At 43.4% G+C, this 19,673-nt stretch overlaps 1 long non-coding RNA gene across 1 annotated transcript; it reads left to right on the top strand.

Moving 5' to 3' along the window:
• Nucleotides 1-8,452: 8,452 nt before the first annotated feature.
• On the top strand, nucleotides 8,453-11,519 carry LOC128693531 (uncharacterized). The gene is made up of 3 exons (XR_008407735.2): nucleotides 8,453-8,586; nucleotides 10,543-10,673; nucleotides 11,102-11,519. It is a non-coding gene; the product is annotated as an uncharacterized lncRNA (long non-coding RNA).
• Nucleotides 11,520-19,673: the final 8,154 nt, after the last annotated feature.

Raw genomic sequence — 19,673 nt, forward strand, 5'->3', positions numbered from 1 at the left:
CCTGGTTGTCTTCATGACCTTTGGTTGTCTTAAAGACCCCTGGCTGTCTTCAAGACCCCTGGTTGCCTTCAAGACCCCTGGCTGTCTTCAAGACCCCTGGTTGTCTTCAAGACCCCTGGTTGTCTTCACGACCGCTGGTTGTCTTCAGGACCCCTGGCTGTCTTCAAGAACCCTGATTGTCTTCAAGACCCCAGGTTGCCTTCAAGACCCCTGGTTACCTTTAAGACCCCTAGTTGCCTTCAAAAGACCCCTGTTTGCCTTCAAGACCCTTGGTTGTCTACAAGACCCCTAGTTATCTTCAAGACTCCTGGTTGTCTTCAAGATCCCTGGCTGTCTTCAAGACCCCTGTTTGTCTTCAAGACCCTTGGTTGTCTACAAGACCCCTAGTTGTCTTCAAGACCCCTGGTTGTCTTCAAGACCCCTAACTGTCTTCAAGACCTCTGGCTGTTTCAAGACCCCTGGTTCTCTTCAAGACCCCTGGTTGTCTTCAAGACCCCTGGTTCTCTTCAAGACCCCAAGTTGTCTTCATGACCCCTGGTTGTCTTCAAGATCCCTACTTGTCTTCAAGACCCCTGGTTGTCTTGAAGAACCCTAGCTGTCTTCAAGACCCCTGGCTGTCTTCAAGACCCCTGATTGTCTTCAAAACCCCTTACTGTCTTCAAGACCCCTGGCTGTCTTCAAGACTCCTGGTTGTCTTCATGACCCCTGGTTGTCTTCAAGATCCCTACTTGTCTTCAAGACCCCTGGTTGTCTTGAAGAACCCTTGCTGTCTTCAAGACCCCTGGTTGTCTTCAAGACCCCTGGCTGTCTTCAAGACGTGACTGTCTTCAAGACCCCTGGCTGTCTTCAAGACCCCTGGTTGTCTTCAAGACCCCTGGTTGTCTTCAAGATCCCTGGTTGTCTTCAAGACCCCTGACTGTCTTCAAGACCCCTGGCTGTCTTCAAGACCCCTGGCTGTCTTCAAGACCCCTGGTTGTCTTCAAGACCCCTGGTTGTCTTCAAGACCCCTGGTTGTCTTCAAGACCCCTGGTTGTCTTCAAGACACCTGGTTGTCTTCAAGATCCCTGGTTGTCTTCAAGATCCCTGGCTGTCTTCAAGACCCCTGGTTGTCTTCAAGACCCCTGGTTGTCTTCAAAATCTCTAGTTGTCTTCAAGACCCCTGGTTGTCTTCAAGACCCTGGTTGTCTTCAAGACCCCTGGTTGTCTTCATGACCTCTGGTTGTCTTCAAGACCCCTGGCTGTCTCCAAGACCCCTGGTTGTCTCCAAGACCCCTGGTTGTCTTCAAGACCCCTGGTTGTCTTCAAGACCTCTGGTTGTCTTCAAGACCCCTGGCTGTTTTCAAGACCCCTGGTTGCCTTCAAGATCCCTGGTTGTCTTCAAGACCCCTGGTTGTCTTCAAGACCCCTGGCTGTCTTCAAGACCCCTGGCTGTCTTCAAGACCCTTGGTTGTCTTCAAGACCTCTGGTTGTCTTCAAGACCTCTGGTTGTCTTCAAGACCCCTGGCTGTCTTCAAGACCCCTGGCTGTCTTCAAGACCCCTGGCTGTCTTCAAGACCCCTGGTTGTCTTCAAGACCCCTGTCTTCAAGACCCCTGGTTGTCTTCAAGACCCCTAGTTGTCTTCAAGACCCCAGACTGTCTTCAAGACCCCTGGCTGTCTTCAAGACCCCTGGTTGTCTTCAAAACTTATGTTTGTCTTCAAGACCCCTGGTTGTCTTCAACAGCCCTGGTTGTCTTCAAGACCCCTGGTTGTCTTCAAGACCCCTGGTTGTCTTCAAGACCCCTGGTTGTCTTCAAGAGCCCTGGTTGTCTTCAAGACCCCTGGTTGTCTTCAAGACCCCTGGTTGTCTTCAAGACCCCTGGTTGTCTTCAAGACCCCTGGTTGTCTTCAAGACCCCTGGTTGTCTTCAAGACCCCTGGTTGTCTTCAAGACCCTTGGTTGTCTTCAAGACCCCTGGTTGTCTTCAAGACCCCTGGTTGTCTTCAAGACCCCTGGTTGTCTTCAAGACCCCTGGTTGTCTTCAAGACCCCTGGTTGTCTTCAAGACCCCCTGGTTGTCTTCAAGACCCCTGGTTGTCTTCAAGACTCCTAGTTGTCTTCAAGACCCCTGGTTGTCTTCAAGACCCGTGGCTGTCTTCAAGACCCCTGGTTGTCTTCAAGACCCCTGGATGTCTTCAAGACCCCTGGTTGTCTTCAAGACCCCTGGTTGGCTTCAAGACCCCTGGTTGTCTTCAAGATCCATGGCTTTCTTCAAGACCCGTGGTTGTCTTCAAGACCCCTGGTTGTCTTCAAGACCCTGGTTGGCAGTCTTCAAGACCCCTGGTTGTCTTCAAGACCCCTGGTTGTCTTCAAGACCCCTGGTTGTCTTCAAGACCCCTGGTTGTCTTCAAGACCCCTGGTTGTCCTCAAGACCCCCGGTTGTCTTCAAGACCCCTGGTTCTCTTCAAGACCCCTGGTTGTCTTCAAGACCCCTGGTTGTCTTCAAGACCCCTGGTTGTCTTCAAGACCCCTGGTTGTCTTCAAGACCCCTGGTTGTCTTCAAGACCCCTGGTTGTCTTCAAGACCCCTGGTTGCCTTCAAGACCCCTGGTTGTCTTCAAGACCCCTGGTTGTCTTCAAGACCCCTGGTTGTCTTCAAGACCCCTGGTTGTCTTCAAGACCCCTGGTTGTCTTCAAGACCCCTGGTTGTCTTCAAGACCCCTGGTTGTCTTCAAGACCCCTGGTTGTCTTCAAGACCCCTGGTTGTCTTCAAGACCCCTGGTTGTCTTCAAGACCCCTGGTTGTCTTCAAGACTCCTGGTTGTCTTCAAGACCCCTGGTTGTCTTCAAGACCCCTGGTTGTCTTCAAGACCCTGGTTGTCTTCAAGACCCTGGTTGTCTTCAAGACCCCTGGTTGTCTTCAAGACCCCTGGTTGTCTTCAAGACCCCTGGTTGTCTTCAAGAACCCTGGTTGTCTTCAAGACCCCTGGTTGTCTTCAAGACCCCTGGTTGTCTTCAAGACCCCTGGTTGTCTTCAAGACCCCTGGTTGTCTTCAAGACCCCTGGTTGTCTTCAAGACCCCTGGTTGTCTTCAAGACTCCTAGTTGTCTTCAAGACTCCTGGTTGTCTTCAAGACCCCTGGTTGTCTTCAAGATCCCTGGTTGTCTTCAAGACCCCTGGTTGTCTTCAAGATCCCTGGTTGTCTTCAAGACCCCTGGTTGTCTTCAAGACCCCTGGTTGTCTTCAAGAATCCTGGTTGTCTTCAAAGCCCCTCGTTGTCTTCAAGACTCCTGATTCTCTTCAAGATCCCTGGTTGTCTTCAAGACCCCTGGTTGTCTTCAAAACCCCTGGTTGTCTTCAAGACTCCTGGTTGTCTTCAAAATCCCTGGTTATCTTCAAGACCCCTGGTTGTCTTCAAGACCCCTAGTTGTCTTCAAGACCCATGGTTGTCTTCAAGACCCCTGGTTGTCTTTTAGACCCCTGGTTGTCTTCAACATCCCTGGTTGTCTTCAAGTCCCCTGGTTGTCTTCAAGACCCCTGGTTGTCTTTAAGACCCCTGGTTGTCTTTAAGACCCCTGGTTGTCTTCAAGACCCCTGGTTGTCTTCAAGACCCCTGGTTGTCTTCAAGACCCCTGGTTGTCTTCAAGATCCCTGGTTGTCTTCAAGACCCCTGGTTGTCTTCAAGACCCCTGGTTGTCTTCAAGACCCCTGGTTGTCTTCAAGACCCCTGGTTATCTTCAAGACTCCTGGTTGTCTACAAGACCCCTGGTTGCCTTCAAGACCCCCTGGTTGTCTTCAAGACCCCAGGTTGTCTTCAAGACCCCTGGTTGTCTACAAGACCTCTGGTTGTTTTGAAGACCCCTGGTTGTGTTCAAGACCCCTGGTTGTCTTCAAGACACCTGGTTGTCTACAAGATCCCTGGTTGTCTTCAAGACCCCTGGTTGTTTTCAAGACCCCTGGTTGTCTTCAAGACCCCTGGTTGTCTTCAAGACCCCTGTTTGTCTTCAAGACCCCTGGTTGTCTTCAAGACCCCTAGTTGTCCTCAAGACACCTGATTGTCTTCAAGACCCCTGGTTGTCCTCAAGACTCCTGATTGTCTTCAAGACCCCTGGTTGTCTTCAAGACCCCTGGATGTCCTCAAGACTCCTGGTTGTCTTCAAGACCCCTGGTTGTCCTCAAGACTCCTGGTTGTCTTCAAGACCCCTGGTTGTCTTCAAGACATCTGGTTGTCTTCAAGACCCCTGGTTATCTTTAAGACCCCTGGTTGTCTTCAAGAACTCCTAGCTGTCTTGAAGACCCCTGGTTGTCTTCAAGACCCCTGGTTGTCTTCAAAACCCCTGGTTGTCTTCAAGACTCCTGGTTGTCTTCAAAATCCCTGGTTATCTTCAAGACCCCTGGTTGTCTTCAAGACCCCTAGTTGTCTTCAAGACCCCTGGTTGTCTTCAAGACCCCTGGTTGTCTTTAAGACCAGTGGTTGTCTTCAACATCCCTGGTTGTCTTCAAGTCCCCTGGTTGTCTTCAAGACCCCTGGTTGTCTTCAAGACCCCTGGCTGTCTTCAAGACCCCTAGTTGTCTTCAAGACCCCTGGTTGTCTTCAAGACGCCTGGTTGTCTTCAAGACCCCTGGTTGTCTTCAAGACCCCTGGTTGTCTTCAAGATCCCTGGTTGTCTTCAAGACCCCTGGTTGTCTTCAAGACCCCTGGTTGTCTTCAAGACCCCTGGTTGTCTTCAAGACCCCTGGTTGTCTTCAAGATCCCTGGTTGTCTTCAAGACCCCTGGTTGTCTTCAAGACCCCTGGTTGTCTTCAAGACCCCTGGCTGTCTTCAAGACGCCTAGTTGCCTTCAAGATCCCTAGCTGTCTTCAAGACCCCTGGCTGTCTTCAAGACCCCTGGTTGTCTTCAAAACCCCTAGTTGTCTTTAAGACCCCTGGTTGTCTTCAAGACCCTTAGTTGTCTTCAAGACCCCTGGTTGTCTTCAAGACCCCTGGTTGTCTTCAAGACCCCTGGTTGCCTTCAAAACCCCTAGTTGTCTTCAAGATCCCTGGTTGTCTTCAAGACCTCTGCTTGTCTTCAAGACCCCTGGTTGTCTTCAAGACCCCTGGCATTCTTCAAGATCCCTGGTTGTCTTCAAGATCCCTGATTGTCTTCAAGACCCCTTGTTGTCTTCAAGACCCCTGGCTGTCTTCAAAACCCCTGGTTGTCTTCAGGATCCCTGGTTTTATTCAAGACCCCTAGCTGCTTTCAAGACCCATTTGTTTTCAAGATCCCTGGTTGTCTTCAAGGCCCCTGGTTGTCTTCAAGACCTCTGGTTGTCTTCAAGACCCCTGGTTTTTCAAGACCCCTGGTTGTCTTCAAGACCCCTGGTTGTCTTAAAGATCCCTAGTTGTCTTCAAGACCCCTGGCTGTCTTCAAGACCCTGGCTGTCTTCAAGACCCCTGGTTATCTTGAAGACACCTGGCTAGTGTGATGTAGGTCACTGTGCTTGTGAGGTCTCTGAGGGGGACCTAATTAACCAGTAAATGGTCACACCTTGCATTGACAAATAGCTGTCAGACACGCCTTTTGGCTTAAGTCTCAGGTCTTTTGTTCTTGACGGCGTCAGATCTTGCCGTCAGGTTAAAACACGTGGTGCACACCTCATAGTGGTGGATGCTTGAAGGACCATATAAGATCAAGGAAACAGCTAGAGAGAGAGAGAGATTCTGGAGGAGCTCTGGCCTGAGTGCAGAGCTCGGGAGAGGGCTGCTGGAGAGTCTCTGGAGGAGACTCTGTTGGAGACTCTGATCAGAGTACTGGCTGGAGCAGAGCTCTTGCTGTTTAGGTCTTGGGACCTGCGGCTAGTGTGTGGCTGAGTTCCTGTGGTGAACTGTCCTCTGAACTATATTTTAAGTTATATTCTGTTTCGTCAGTTGATTGTATTCCCTGTCTCACTGTTTATATATACCATCCCCATTTGTCTAAACCCAACAGTGTTCTCCTGTTCCTAAATATATTAAGAACATAAGAACATAAGAAAGAAGGAACATTGCAGCAGGCCCACTGGCCCATGCGAGGCAGGTCCAAGTCTCCTACCGGCTCAAGCCAATGCCCCAACCTAGTCAGGTCAGGTCACACTCACTTAAGGAAGGAACAAGGGAACTGACCTAGTAGCACAAGCTAGTCAGGTCCAACTCACACCCACCCACACCCACTCATGTATTTATTTATCCTATTTTTAAAGCTACACAACGTTTTAGCCTCTATAACTGTACTCGGGAGTTTGTTCCACTCATCCACAACTCTGTTACCAAACCAGTGCTTTCCTATGAGTAGAATAATAATATTCACCGTCCCCGTTATTTATTCTTTTATTCGTTATTTTATTTCAAGTACTGAGAGGGTGAGTAGTATGGTGGTAGAGATAATGAGAGGTGATTTGAGGTGATGGTCCAGTTACAGTCACCTCACGTTACCTCCTCTTCTGTCACTCTACTCACATCTCCTGCCTACTCCCTCCGATTACTCCCTTATCCCCTGTCTTATCCAGTCATTCCATTATCCCCTTACATGACACAAGACCCCTGGCTGTCTTCAAGACGGCTTGACAAAGCTCCTGGAGAGCGAAACGTTGCCACAATAAAATGTCACATTAGTTGCACTTGTGTCCTTTTACTTTACATGTCTTCAAGACCCCTGACTGTCTTCAAGACCCCTGGTTGTCTTCAAGACCCCTGGTTGTCTTCAAGACCCCTGATTGTCTTCAAGACACCTGGTTGTCTTCAATAAGGTGTTGGACAAGCATCTAAAGTCAGTACCTGACCAGCCGGGCTGTTGTTCCTAAGTTGGATTGCGTGCGGCCAGCAGTAACAGCCTGGTGGATCAGACCCTGATCCACCACGAGGCCTGGTCTCAGACTGAGCCGCGGGGGCATTGACCCCCGAAACCCTCCCCAGGTAAACTCTAGGTAAACGGTCAGTCTGAGAAAAGTCTTGAACTAAGATCCCAATAACAAATATTTTTGAACCGGCCAAGATTCTATTGCTCTGTTTATTCAGTTGAGAGATTTTAACCATCCAATGGATTTCCAAAAGTCCGGAAAAATTGTACCTAGCATATCCATGGTCGAGAGGAATATAATGGAGTCAGGTTTCATTAAAAAATAGGTTGAAATTAATATGAATATTGCTTTTGGATTATACAAATTGGATTCATTTATAATTAATCAAATTTGGGAAGAATTTAAGATATATTCGACAAGTTAAAATCTTAAATCCTGGGTAGAATATAAGGTGCGCCTGGCAGGTCCTTGACCACCTCACCCACATCATCATAAAAGGTTGAGGTGTTGTATGTTGACCGTGAAGTGTAATCTCTCCCCCCCCCTATATGTCTTCTGTTGAGCTTTTAATTTTATAGTTTCTTAATAATGTGAGAAATAACGAAAGCGCTTGGGATTTCACTATTTTTTTCACAGTGATTGTTCTGCATATTGTAGCATCACCTGTTTACTGTGTTCTTATTGCATATATATATATATATATATATATATATATATATATATATATATATATATATATATATATATATATATATATATATATATATATATATATATATATATTTATATATATATATATATATATATATATATATATATATATATATATATGCAATATATATATATATATATATATATATATATATATATATATATATATATATATATATATATATATATATATATATTATATATATATATATATATATATATATATATATATATATATATATATATATATATATATATATATATATATATATATATATATATATATATATATATATATTTACCCAGGTTAAACTCCAACAGCTATTTTCCATACATTGCTATTCTTTCAATCAGATCGTTTACGCTATCAAACAAAAATAAGATCCAGTACTAAGCTTTGTGGTGCCCCACACTTTACTTTTGCCCATTCTGACTCTTCCTCCCTAACTGTTATTCTCTGTTAACAGCTTGTCAGGTACTTTGTTAACAACTTGTTAGATACAATTTCTTGATTAATCTCCGGCAGTGTACTAGTTCAACCAATTTTCTGGGTTCGTGGAAGATGCGCTCCACCCAACTCTGTTGTTCTTGTCTTATCTCCGCAAGCAGTGGAATTCCTAAAAAATATTACTAATGATTTAGCTTCCCTGAGTCTGCTATTGCTTGAGCTTCTATTGTATATCTCTAGTGTGTTTCAGTTTTCTTCTGACCTGACGCTGAAGACATATTTCCTAGAGTGTGTTGAGTTTCCATTTGTGTCTCTGGGTTGTTCCTCTTGCTGTTAAAAGTCTATCAATATCTACTTTGTCTATTCCACTAAGTATTTCGTATGTCCCTCCTCCCCTACTTCCTCCATAGTATGTCGTAACCTCTCGTTCGTGCTGGGTATGTTTGAGAGGGACGGAGTTAGGTGCCAAAACGGTCTGGATGATCTTAGCCAATACATTGCCCTGGCTTCCTGGTTCCTCCCTGCCTCCCGCACCCATAAGAGTCAGTTCTCTCTCAGTCACACATCCACGACAGCCTCACTCTGGCTCTGTTCCCCAGGTCGCTGTTGGCTGCTGTTAACACCACCACCACTCAGGTACTTGCTGCTAATCTGCTGTCATCCAACAGTCACTAAAAACAACAGATATAGCCCTCCCCCTCCACAAAGGTGGCAGTAAAGCACTTGCAAAGAATCACAGACCGATAGCACTAACATCCCATACCATAAAAATCTTTGAAAAGGTTTTAAGAAGCAAGATAGCCAGCCACCTAGATACACATCATTTACACAACCCAGGGCAACATGGGTCTGTCCCAACTACTGGACAACTATGACAAGGTCCTGGATACTCTAGGAGACAAACAAAATACAGATGTAGCATACACAGACTTGGTAAAAGCCTTTTGACAAGTGTGACCATGGTGCAATAGCACACAAAATACATGATAAAGGAATAACAGGAAAACTTGGTAGATGGATCTACAACTTCCTAACAAATAGAACACAAAGAGTAGTAGTCAACAGAGTGAAGTCCGAGGCAGCTACGGTGAAAAGTTCTGTTCCACAAGGCACAGTACTCTCTCCCATCTTGTTCCTCATCCTCATATCTGACATAGTCAGGGATGTAAGCCACAGCACCGTGTCTTCCTTTGTGATGACACCCGAATTTGAATGACGGTGTCATCCATCGAAGACACTGCAAGGCTCCAGGCGGACATCAACCAAATCTTTAAATGGGCCTCAAAAAAAATATGAAGTTCAATGAAGATAAATTTCAATTACTCCGATATGGAAAACTCGAGGAAATTAAAACCGTATCTGAGTACAAAAGAAATTCCAATCACACAATAGAGCGAGAAACTGGGAGTGATGATGTCAGAGGATCTCACTTTCAAAGATCACAATAATGTATCTAACAATATGTAGATATAAATCCATATGTATTCCTGTTAACCCTTTGGGGCCTAGTTCCTAGGCCTTTTGTGTATCCATATGCTCTCGCGCTACCGTCCACAGGATGGATATGCTCTCGCGCTACCGTCCACAGGATGGATATGCTCTCGCGCTACCGTCCACAGGATGGATATGGGGTGCACAATAAACTAGCCACTTCGGTGGCAAAATCTAATCTTACTTTCAACAGAAACTCTGGCAGTAGACAGACACTGTGTTAAGAATAAACTTATTTTTTTGTAACGGGACACAAAACTTAACAGGGGCAGACGAGATGTTACAGTAGTGACGAGTTACCATCTGACAATGACCCGTGTCAGGTAGCACAATACTTGTATTGTGTCCTGACCAATAAATCACCACCACTAACACCATTACTAACACAACCCACCCCAGCATCACTACCACCACTACTAACACCACAAACAGCATCATTACCATCACTAACCATACCATGGGTGGGGTTAGAACCCGTGATCAGTCATTAAACTCCAGACCGACGCGTTAGCCACTGGGCCAGCTGGTCACAATAAGATTCACCCAACTAGGTATATTTAAACTTGCATTTGTGGTCACAGTGGTGTTTATGCTAACCTTCCTATGGTGTATAAATATACCTAGTTGGATGAATCTTATTGTAGCCAGCTGGCCCAGCGTCTGGAGTTTAATAACTCTCTGATCGCGGGTTTTAACCCCACCCGTGGTATGGTTTGTTTGCAATCATGTCATTACGATTTCGTGAGTCATACCATCACTAACACCAGCACTAACACAACCCACACCAGCATCACCACCGCCACCACCACCACTAACGCCACCAGCATTACCATTACCACCACCACTTAAATTTTCCTGACTTATGATGTAATTAATTAAAGGTTTATCACGTCAAACATAACACTACCACAATGTTTATATGCTGACTTACACGTCTCTCAGTGAATATAATTTACATATACGTTAATGTCTATTTCGGATATTAAAGCACAGTTGAACGATAGTATACATGTGATATGCAGCCTTAATGACCGTCATGTGGTTGATAGACTTCCATCATAGCTGGTATGTTCAGTGATTTATTTAGTGTCTGTAAAACAGAACTGGTTGACGAGGATCTGCTCCACCAAGTTGACTCCCTCACTCACCAGCCAAACAACACCAGCCACACAACACCAGCCAAGCAACACCAGCCACACAACACCAGCCGCTGCTCCACCATGAAATACACGGTAAGTTATGCATCACAAACAGTTATTATATCTGACTAATACTTGAGGTTAAAGGTTTTGTTATAGTGACAACGAAAAACTTTAGAGTAAATAACTTACAAAAATAATAAGTGAGAGAACGAGTCAAAACTGTCAACTATAAGGTGACACAAAGTACAACTGTTAGTGTGACTTACGAGGTCACAAATGTGACCTCTTTATTCCCAGATCTTGTTTGTCAACAAACTTGTATACACCACTTACTGTAAAAAAATGTCTAAAGATATCTCCTAGCAAACCATGAAACAAAGACACAGACGAACAAAATGAGTAAATGTATTTTTTGCCTATTATAACACACTAATATTAGTGAAAAAAACATTGCATCCTATGTATAAGGTTACAATACTTGAGTCAGTCCTCTAAACAACACCTCATCTTCCCTACAGCTGCTGATAATGCTGCTGATGCTGTGTCTGCAGCTGACACTGGCTGCTCCACAACATTTCTTGACACATCCAGGACCTCATCCATTCGGACACAGAAGAAATCACTTACGCTACTTCCTGCGACATCACCGTCTACATGGCAGCTATCAACAACCTTATCAATATGCTTATGGATTCGCCAACCCATATTACTGTTAATGTCAACGTGTATAGACCAGGACACGGTAATGTGGCTGCCACATGTCACAAGAAAAGTGCGTTTCGGTCTGTCCTTGGCCATTATTAAGTCACAAATGATGGAGAAAATTGAGTAAACCACAGCAAGTCAGGTCAGGTGAAGACATGACCTATCTTCTGACCTTATCTCTTTATATGACCTGTCTTCTGAGCTCAAGTCTTCACCTGACCTGTCTTCTGACCTCAAGTCTTCACCTGACCTGTCTTCTGACTTCCTCCACATTAAGTATATTGTTCAGTCGTTACTTGATAATGTATCATAACGGAGTGAAACATTATTATAAGGTGTGTACTGGTTTATTATTGTGAATCAAGGTGTGTACTGGTTTATTATTGTGAATCAAGGTGTGTACTGGTTTATTATTGTGAATCAAGGTGTGTACTGGGTTATTATTGTGAATCAAGGTGTGTACTGGTTTATTATTGTGAATCAAGGTGTGTACTGGTTTATTATTGTGAATCAAGGTGTGTACTGGTTTATTATTGTGAATCAAGGTGTGTACTGGTTTATTATTGTGAATCAAGGTGTGTACTGGGTTATTATTGTGAATCAAGGTGTGTACTGGTTTATTATTGTGAATCAAGGTGTGTGCTGGTTTATTATTGTGAATCGAGGTGTGTACTGGTTTATTATTGTGAATCAAGGTGTGTACTGGTTTATTATTGTGAATCAAGGTGTGTACTGGTTTATTATTGTGAATCAAGGTGTGTGCTGGTTTATTATTGTGAATCGAGGTGTGTACTGGTTTATTATTGTGAATCAAGGTGTGTACTGGTTTCTTATTGTGAATCAAGGTGTGTGCCGGTTTATTATTGTGAATCGAGGTGTGTACTGGTTTATTATTGTGAATCAAGGTGTGTACTGGTTTATTATTGTGAATCAAGGTGTGCACTGGTTTATTATTGTGAATCAAGGTGTGTGCTGGTTTATTATTGTGAATCGAGGTGTGTACTGGTTTATTATTGTGAATCAAGGTGTGTACTGTTTTATTATTGTGAATCAAGGTGTGTACTGGTTTATTTTTGTGAATCGAGGTGTGTACTGGTTTATTATTGTGAATCAAGGTGTGTACTGCTTTATTATTGTGAATCAAGGTGTGTACTCGTTTATTATTGTGAATCAAGGCGTGTACTGGTTTATTATTGTGAATCAAGGTGTGTACTGGTTTATTATTGTGAATCAAGGTGTGTACTGGTTTATTATTGTGAATCAAGGCGTGTACTGGTTTATTATAGTGAATCAAGGTGTGTACTGGTTTATTATTGTGAATCAAGGTGTGTACTGGTTTATTATTGTGAATCAAGGCGTGTACTGGTTTATTATTGTGAATCAAGGAGTGTACTGGTTTATTATTGTGAATCAAGGTGTGTACTGGTTTATTATTGTGAATCAAGGCGTGTACTGGTTTATTATTGTGAATCAAGGAGTGTACTGGTTTATTATTGTGAATCAAGGTGTGTACTGGTTTATTATTGTGAATCAAGGCGTGTACTGGTTTATTATTGTGAATCAAGGTGTGTACTGGTTTATTATTGTGAATCAAGGTGTGTACTGGTTTATTATTGTGAATCAAAGCGTGTACTGGTTTATTATTGTGAATCAAGGTGTGTACTGGTTTATTATTGTGAATCAAGGTGTGTACTGGTTTATTATTGTGAATCAAGGCGTGTACTGGTATATTATTGTGAATCAAGGTGTGTACTGGTTTATTATTGTGAGTCAAGGTGTGTACTGGTTTATTATTTTGAATCAAGGTGTGTACTGGTTTATTATTGTGCATCAAGGTGTGTACTGGTTTATTATTGTGAATCAAGGCGTGTACTGGTTTATTATTGTGAATCAAGGTGTGTACTGGTTTATTATTGTGAATCAAGGTGTGTACTGGTTTATTATTGTGAATCAAGGTGTGTACTGGTTTATTATTGTGAATCAAGGTGTGTGCTGGCTTATTAAAGTGAATCAAGGTGTGTGCTGGTTTACTCTTGTGAATCAAGGTGTGTGCTGGCTTAATATTGTGAATCAAGGTGTGTGCTGGCTTAATATTGTGAATCAAGATGTGTGCTGGCTTATTATAGTGAATCAAGGTGTGTGCTGGCTTAATATTGTGAATCAAGGTGTGTGCTGGCTTATTATTGTGAATCAAGGTGTGTGCTGGCTTATTAAAGTGAATCAAGGTGTGTGCTGGCTTACTCTTGTGAATCAAGGTGTGTGCTGGCTTAATATTGTGAATCAAGATGTGTGCTGGCTTATTATAGTGAATCAAGGTGTGTGCTGGCTTACTCTTGTGAATCAAGGTGTGTGCTGGCTTAATATTGTGAATCAAGGTGTGTGCTGGCTTATTATAGTGAATCAAGGTGTGTGCTGGCTTACTATGGTGAATCAAGGTGTGTGCTGGCTTACTCTTGTGAATCAAGGTTTGTGCTGGCTTATTATTGTGAATCAAGGTGTGTGCTGGCTTAATATTGTGAATCAAGGTGTGTACTGGCTTATTATTGTGAATCAAGGTGTGTGCTGGCTTATTATTGTGAATCAAGGTGTGTACTGGGTTATTATTGTGAATCAAGGTGTGTACTGGTTTATTATTGTGAATCAAGGTGTGTACTGGTTTATTATTGTGAATCAATGTGTGTACTGGGTTATTATTGTGAATCAAGGTGTGTACTGGTTTATTATTGTGAATCAAGGTGTGTGCTGGCTTATTATTGTGAATCGAGATGTTTGCTGGCTTATTATTGTGAATCAAGGTGTGTACTGGTTTATTATTGTGAATCAAGGTGTGTGCTGGCTTATTATTGTGAATCAAGGTGTGTACTGGCTTATTATTGTGAATCAAGGTGTGTGCTGGCTTATTATTTTGAATCAAGGTGTGTGCTGGCTTATTATTGTGAATCGAGGTGTGTGCTGGCTTATTATTGTGAATCAAGGTGTGTGCTGGCTTATTATTGTGAATCAAGGTGTTTGCTGGCTTATTATTGTGAATCAAGGTGTGTGCTGGCTTATTATTGTGAATCAAGGTGTGTGTTGGCTTACTATTGTGAATCAAGGTGTGTGCTGGCTTGCTATTGTGAATCAAGGTGTATGCTGGCTTACTCTTGTGAATCAAGGTGTGTGCTGGCTTACTTTTGTGAATCAAGGTGTGTGCTGGCTTACTATTGTGAATCAAGGTGTGTGCTGGCTTATTATTGTGAATCGAGATGTTTGCTTGCTTATTATTGTGAATCAAGGTGTGTACTGGCTTATTATTGTGAATCAAGGTGTGTGCTGGCTTATTATTGTGAATCAAGGTGTGTGCTGGCTTATTATTGTGAATCAAGGTGTGTGCTGGCTTATTATTGTGAATCAAGGTGTGTGCTGGCTTATTATTGTGAATCGAGGTGTGTGCTGGCTTATTATTGTGAATCAAGGTGTGTGCTGGCTTATTATTGTGAATCAAGGTGTTTGCTGGCTTATTATTGTGAATCAAGGTGTGTGCTGGCTTATTATTGTGAATCAAGGTGTGTGCTGGCTTATTATTGTGAATCAAGGTGTGTGCTGGCTTATTATTGTGAATCGAGGTGTGTGCTGGCTTATTATTGTGAATCAAGGTGTGTGCTGGCTTATTATTGTGAATCAAGGTGTTTGCTGGCTTGTTATTGTGAATCAAGGTGTGTGCTGGCTTATTATTGTGAATCAAGGTGTGTGCTGGCTTATTATTGTGAATCAAGGTGTGTGCTGGCTTACTCTTGTGAATCAAGGTGTGTGCTGGCTTAATATTGTGAATCAAGGTGTGTGCTTGCTTGTTATTGTGAATCAAGGTGTGTGCTGGCTTATTATTGTGAATCAAGGTGTTTGCTGGCTTATTATTGTGAATCAAGGTGTGTGCTGGCTTACTATTGTGAATCAAGGTGTGTGCTGGCTTAATATTGCGAATCAAGGTGTGTGCTGGCTTATTATTGTGAATCAAGGTGTGTGCTGGCTTATTATTGTGAATTAAGGTGTGTGCTGGCTTACTCTTGTGAATCAAGGTGTGTGCTGGCTTACTCTTGTGAATCAAGGTGTGTGCTTGCTTACTCTTGTGAATCAAGGTGTGTGCTGGCTTAATATTGTGAATCAAGGTGTGTGCTGGCTTATTATTGTGAATCAAGGTGTGTGCTGGCTTAATATTGTGAATCAAGGTGTGTGCTGGCTTACTCTTGTGAATCAAGGTGTGTGCTGGCTTATTATTGTGAATCAAGGTGTGTGCTGGCTTATTATAGTGAATCAAGGTGTGTGCTGGCTTATTATAGTGAATCAAGGTGTGTGCTGGCTTACTCTTGTGAATCAAGGTGTGTGATGGCTTACTCTTGTGAATCAAGGTGTGTGCTGGCTTACTATTGTGAATCAAGGTGTGTGCTGGCTTGCTATTGTGAATCAATGTCTGTGCTGGCTTGCTATTGTGAATCAAGGTGTGTGCTGGCTTACTATTGTGAATCAAGGTGTGTGCTGGCTTACTATTGTGAATCAAGGTGTGTGCTGGCTTACTATTGTGAATCAAGGTGTGTGCTGGCTTGCTATTGTGAATCAAGGTGTATGCTGGCTTACTCTTGTGAATCAAGGTGTGTGCTGGCTTACTTTTGTGAATCAAGGTGTGTGCTGGCTTACTTTTGTGAATCAAGGTGTGTGCTGGCTTACTCTTGTGAATCAAGGTGTGTGCTGGCTTACTTTTGTGAATCAAGGTGTGTGCTGGCTTACTATTGTGAATCAAGGTGTGTGCTGGCTTACTATTGTGAATCAAGGTGTGTGCTGGCTTACTATTGTGAATCAAGGTGTGTGCTGGCTTGCTATTGTGAATCAAGGTGTGTGCTGGCTTACTATTGTGAATCAAGGTGTGTGCTGGCTTACTATTGTGAATCAAGGTGTGTGCTGGCTTACTATTGTGAATCAAGGTGTGTGCTGGCTTACTATTGTGAATCAAGGTGTATGCTGGCTTACTATTGTGAATCAAGGTGTGTGCTGGCTTACTATTTTGAATCAAGGTGTGTGCTGGCTTACTATTGTGAATCAAGGTGTGTGCTGGCTTACTATTGTGAATCAAGGTGTGTGCTGGTTTACTATTGTGAATCAAGGTGTGTGCTGGCTTACTATTGTGAATCAAGGTGTGTGCTGGCTTTATTGATTAATAATAATAATAATAATAATATCTTTATTTCTACCGGTACATGTACAAGGTATACAGACCATCGGTGACATCGGTGACATCGGTGACATCGGTGACATCGGTGACATACTACTATATACAAAGCCACTTGTTATGCTGAGCATTTCCCACAAATTAGGTCAATTTTGTCCCAGGATGCGACCCACACCAGTTCACTAACACCCTGGTACCTATTTTACTGCTAGGTGAACATGTACAGCAGGTGTCTTAAGGAAACACATCCTGATGTTTCCACCCGTACCGGGGATCGAGCCACGGACCTCAGTGTGTGAACTGAGTGCGCCAGCACTGGTGAATATTGATCTTTTCAAAGGTAATGAGAAGATCATGAGAGGATCAATTAGCTTCTATGAACCATCACTGATCACCTCACTACAGGAACCATTCACTACAAGACCAACTTAGCAAATACTCCGTATGGAACCACAGTATCACCAGTGTTGTGATGGTTCCATACCCTGCATGGAACCACAGCATCACCAGTGTTGTGATGGTTCCATACTCTGCATGGAACCACAGCATCACCAGTGTTGTGATGGTACCATAACCTGCATAGAACCACAGTATCACCAGTGTTGTAATGGTGCCATACTCTGCATGGAACCATAGCATCACCAGTGTTGTGATGGTACCATACTCTGCATGGAACCATAGCATCACCAGTGTTGTGATGGTTCCATACTCTGCATGGAACCACAGTATCACCAGTGTTGTGATGGTACCATACTCTACATGGAACCACAGCATCACCAGTGTTGTGATGGTTCCATACTCTGCATGGAACCATAGCATCACCAGTGTTGTGATGGTACCATACTCTGCATGGAACCACAGCATCACCAGTGTTGTGATGGTACCATACTCTGCATGGAACCATAGCATCACCAGTGTTGTGATGGTACCATACTCTGCATGGAACCACAACATCACCAGTGTTGTGATGGTACCATACTCTGCATGGAACCACAACATCACCAGTGTTGTGATGGTACCATACTCTGCATGGAACCACAACATCACCAGTGTTGTGATGGTACCATACTCTGCATGGAACCACAACATCACCAGTGTTGTGATGGTACCATACTCTGCATGGAACCACAACATCACCAGTGTTGTGATGGTACCATACTCTGCATGGAACCACAACATCACCAGTGTTGTGATGGTACCATACTCTGCATGGAACCACAGCATCACCAGTGTTGTGATGGTACCATACTCTGCATGGAACCACAACATCGCCAGTGTTGTGATGGTACCATACTCTACATGGAACCACAACATCACCAGTGTTGTGATGGTACCATACTCTGCATGGAACCACAACATCACCAGTGTTGTGATGGTACCATACTCTGCATGGAACCACAGCATCACCAGTGTTGTGATGGTACCATACTCTGCATGGAACCACAACATCACCAGTGTTGTGATGGTACCATACTCTACATGGAACCACAACATCACCAGTGTTGTGATTATACCATACTCTACATGGAACCACAACATCACCAGTGTTGTGATGGTACCATACTCTGCATGGAACCACAGCATCACCAGTGTTGTGATGGTACCATACTCTACATGGAACCACAGCATCACCAGTGTTGTGATGGTACCATACTCTGCATGGTACCATAACATCATCAGTGTTGTGATGGTACCATACTCTGCATGGTACCATAACATCACCAGTGTTGTGATGGTACCATACTCTGCATGGTACCATAGCATCACCAGTGTTGTGATGGTACCATACTCTGCATGGTACCATAGCATCACCAGTGTTGTGATGGTACCATACTCTGCATGGAACCACAGCATCACCAGTGTTGTGATGGTACCATACTCTACTTCGCATGGGAGGTTGTGTTGACACACTCCTGTACACTGACTCTCAGTAATACTTTGTCTTAACAAAGTGATCAAGTCATACACTGAGAAGTGTATATTTATGTATCATTGTATGCATACACCTCACGGTGTATGCGTGTGTAATTAAAACTGCATCTGCAAAATATGTCATACGTAGTATTTAGTGTATATTAGAGAACTTTTAAGTTTCTTCGTATTACTACTTCCATTACAGCTTTCAGATTGTCTCTACGTGTCTCTCAGTGTCTCTGATTGTTCATAAGTGTCTCTCAGTGTCTCTGATTGTTCATAAGTGTCTCTCAGTGTCTCTGATTGTTCATAAGTGTCTCTCAGTGTCTCTGATTGTTCATAAGTGTCTCTCAGTGTCTCTGATTGTTCATAAGTGTCTCTCAGTGTCTCTGATTGTTCATAAGTGTCTCTCAGTGTCTCTGATTGTTCATAAGTGTCTCTCAGTGTCTCTGATTGTTCATAAGTGTCTCTCAGTGTCTCTGATTGTTCATAAGTGTCTCTCAGTGTCTCTGATTGTTCATAAGTGTCTCTCAGTGTCTCTGATTGTTCATAAGTGTCTCTCAGTGTCTCTGATTGTTCATAAGTGTCTCTCAGTGTCTCTGATTGTTCATAAGTGTCTCTCAGTGTCTCTGATTGTTCATAAGTGTCTCTCAGTGTCTCTGATTGTTCATAAGTGTCTCTCAGTGTCTCTGATTGTTCATAAGTGTCTCTCAGTGTCTCTGATTGTTCATAAGTGTCTCTCAGTGTCTCTGATTGTTCATAAGTGTCTCTCAGTGTCTCTGATTGTTCATAAGTGTCTCTCAGTGTCTCTGATTGTTCATAAGTGTCTCTCAGTGTCTCTGATTGTTCATAAGTGTCTCTCAGTGTCTCTGATTGTTCATAAGTGTCTCTCAGTGTCTCTGATTGTTCATAAGTGTCTCTCAGTGTCTCTGATTGTTCATAAGTGTCTCTCAGTGTCTCTGATTGTTCATAAGTGTCTCTCAGTGTCTCTGATTGTTCATAAGTGTCTCGAAGTGCCTCTGATTGTTCATAAGTGTCTCTCAGTGTCTCTGATTGTTCATAAGTGTCTCGAAGTGCCTCTGATTGTTCATAAGTGTCTCTCAGTGTCTCTGATTGTTCATAAGTGTCTCTCAGTGTCTCTGATTGTTCATAAGTGTCTCTCAGTGTCTCTGATTGTTCATAAGTGTCTCTCAGTGTCTCTGATTGTTCATAAGTGTCTCTCAGTGTCTCTGATTGTTCATAAGTGTCTCTCAGTGTCTCTGATTGTTCAT

This window comes from Cherax quadricarinatus, unplaced genomic scaffold, assembly GCF_038502225.1.
Source record: "Cherax quadricarinatus isolate ZL_2023a unplaced genomic scaffold, ASM3850222v1 Contig434, whole genome shotgun sequence".
Lineage (NCBI taxonomy): Eukaryota > Metazoa > Arthropoda > Malacostraca > Decapoda > Parastacidae > Cherax > Cherax quadricarinatus.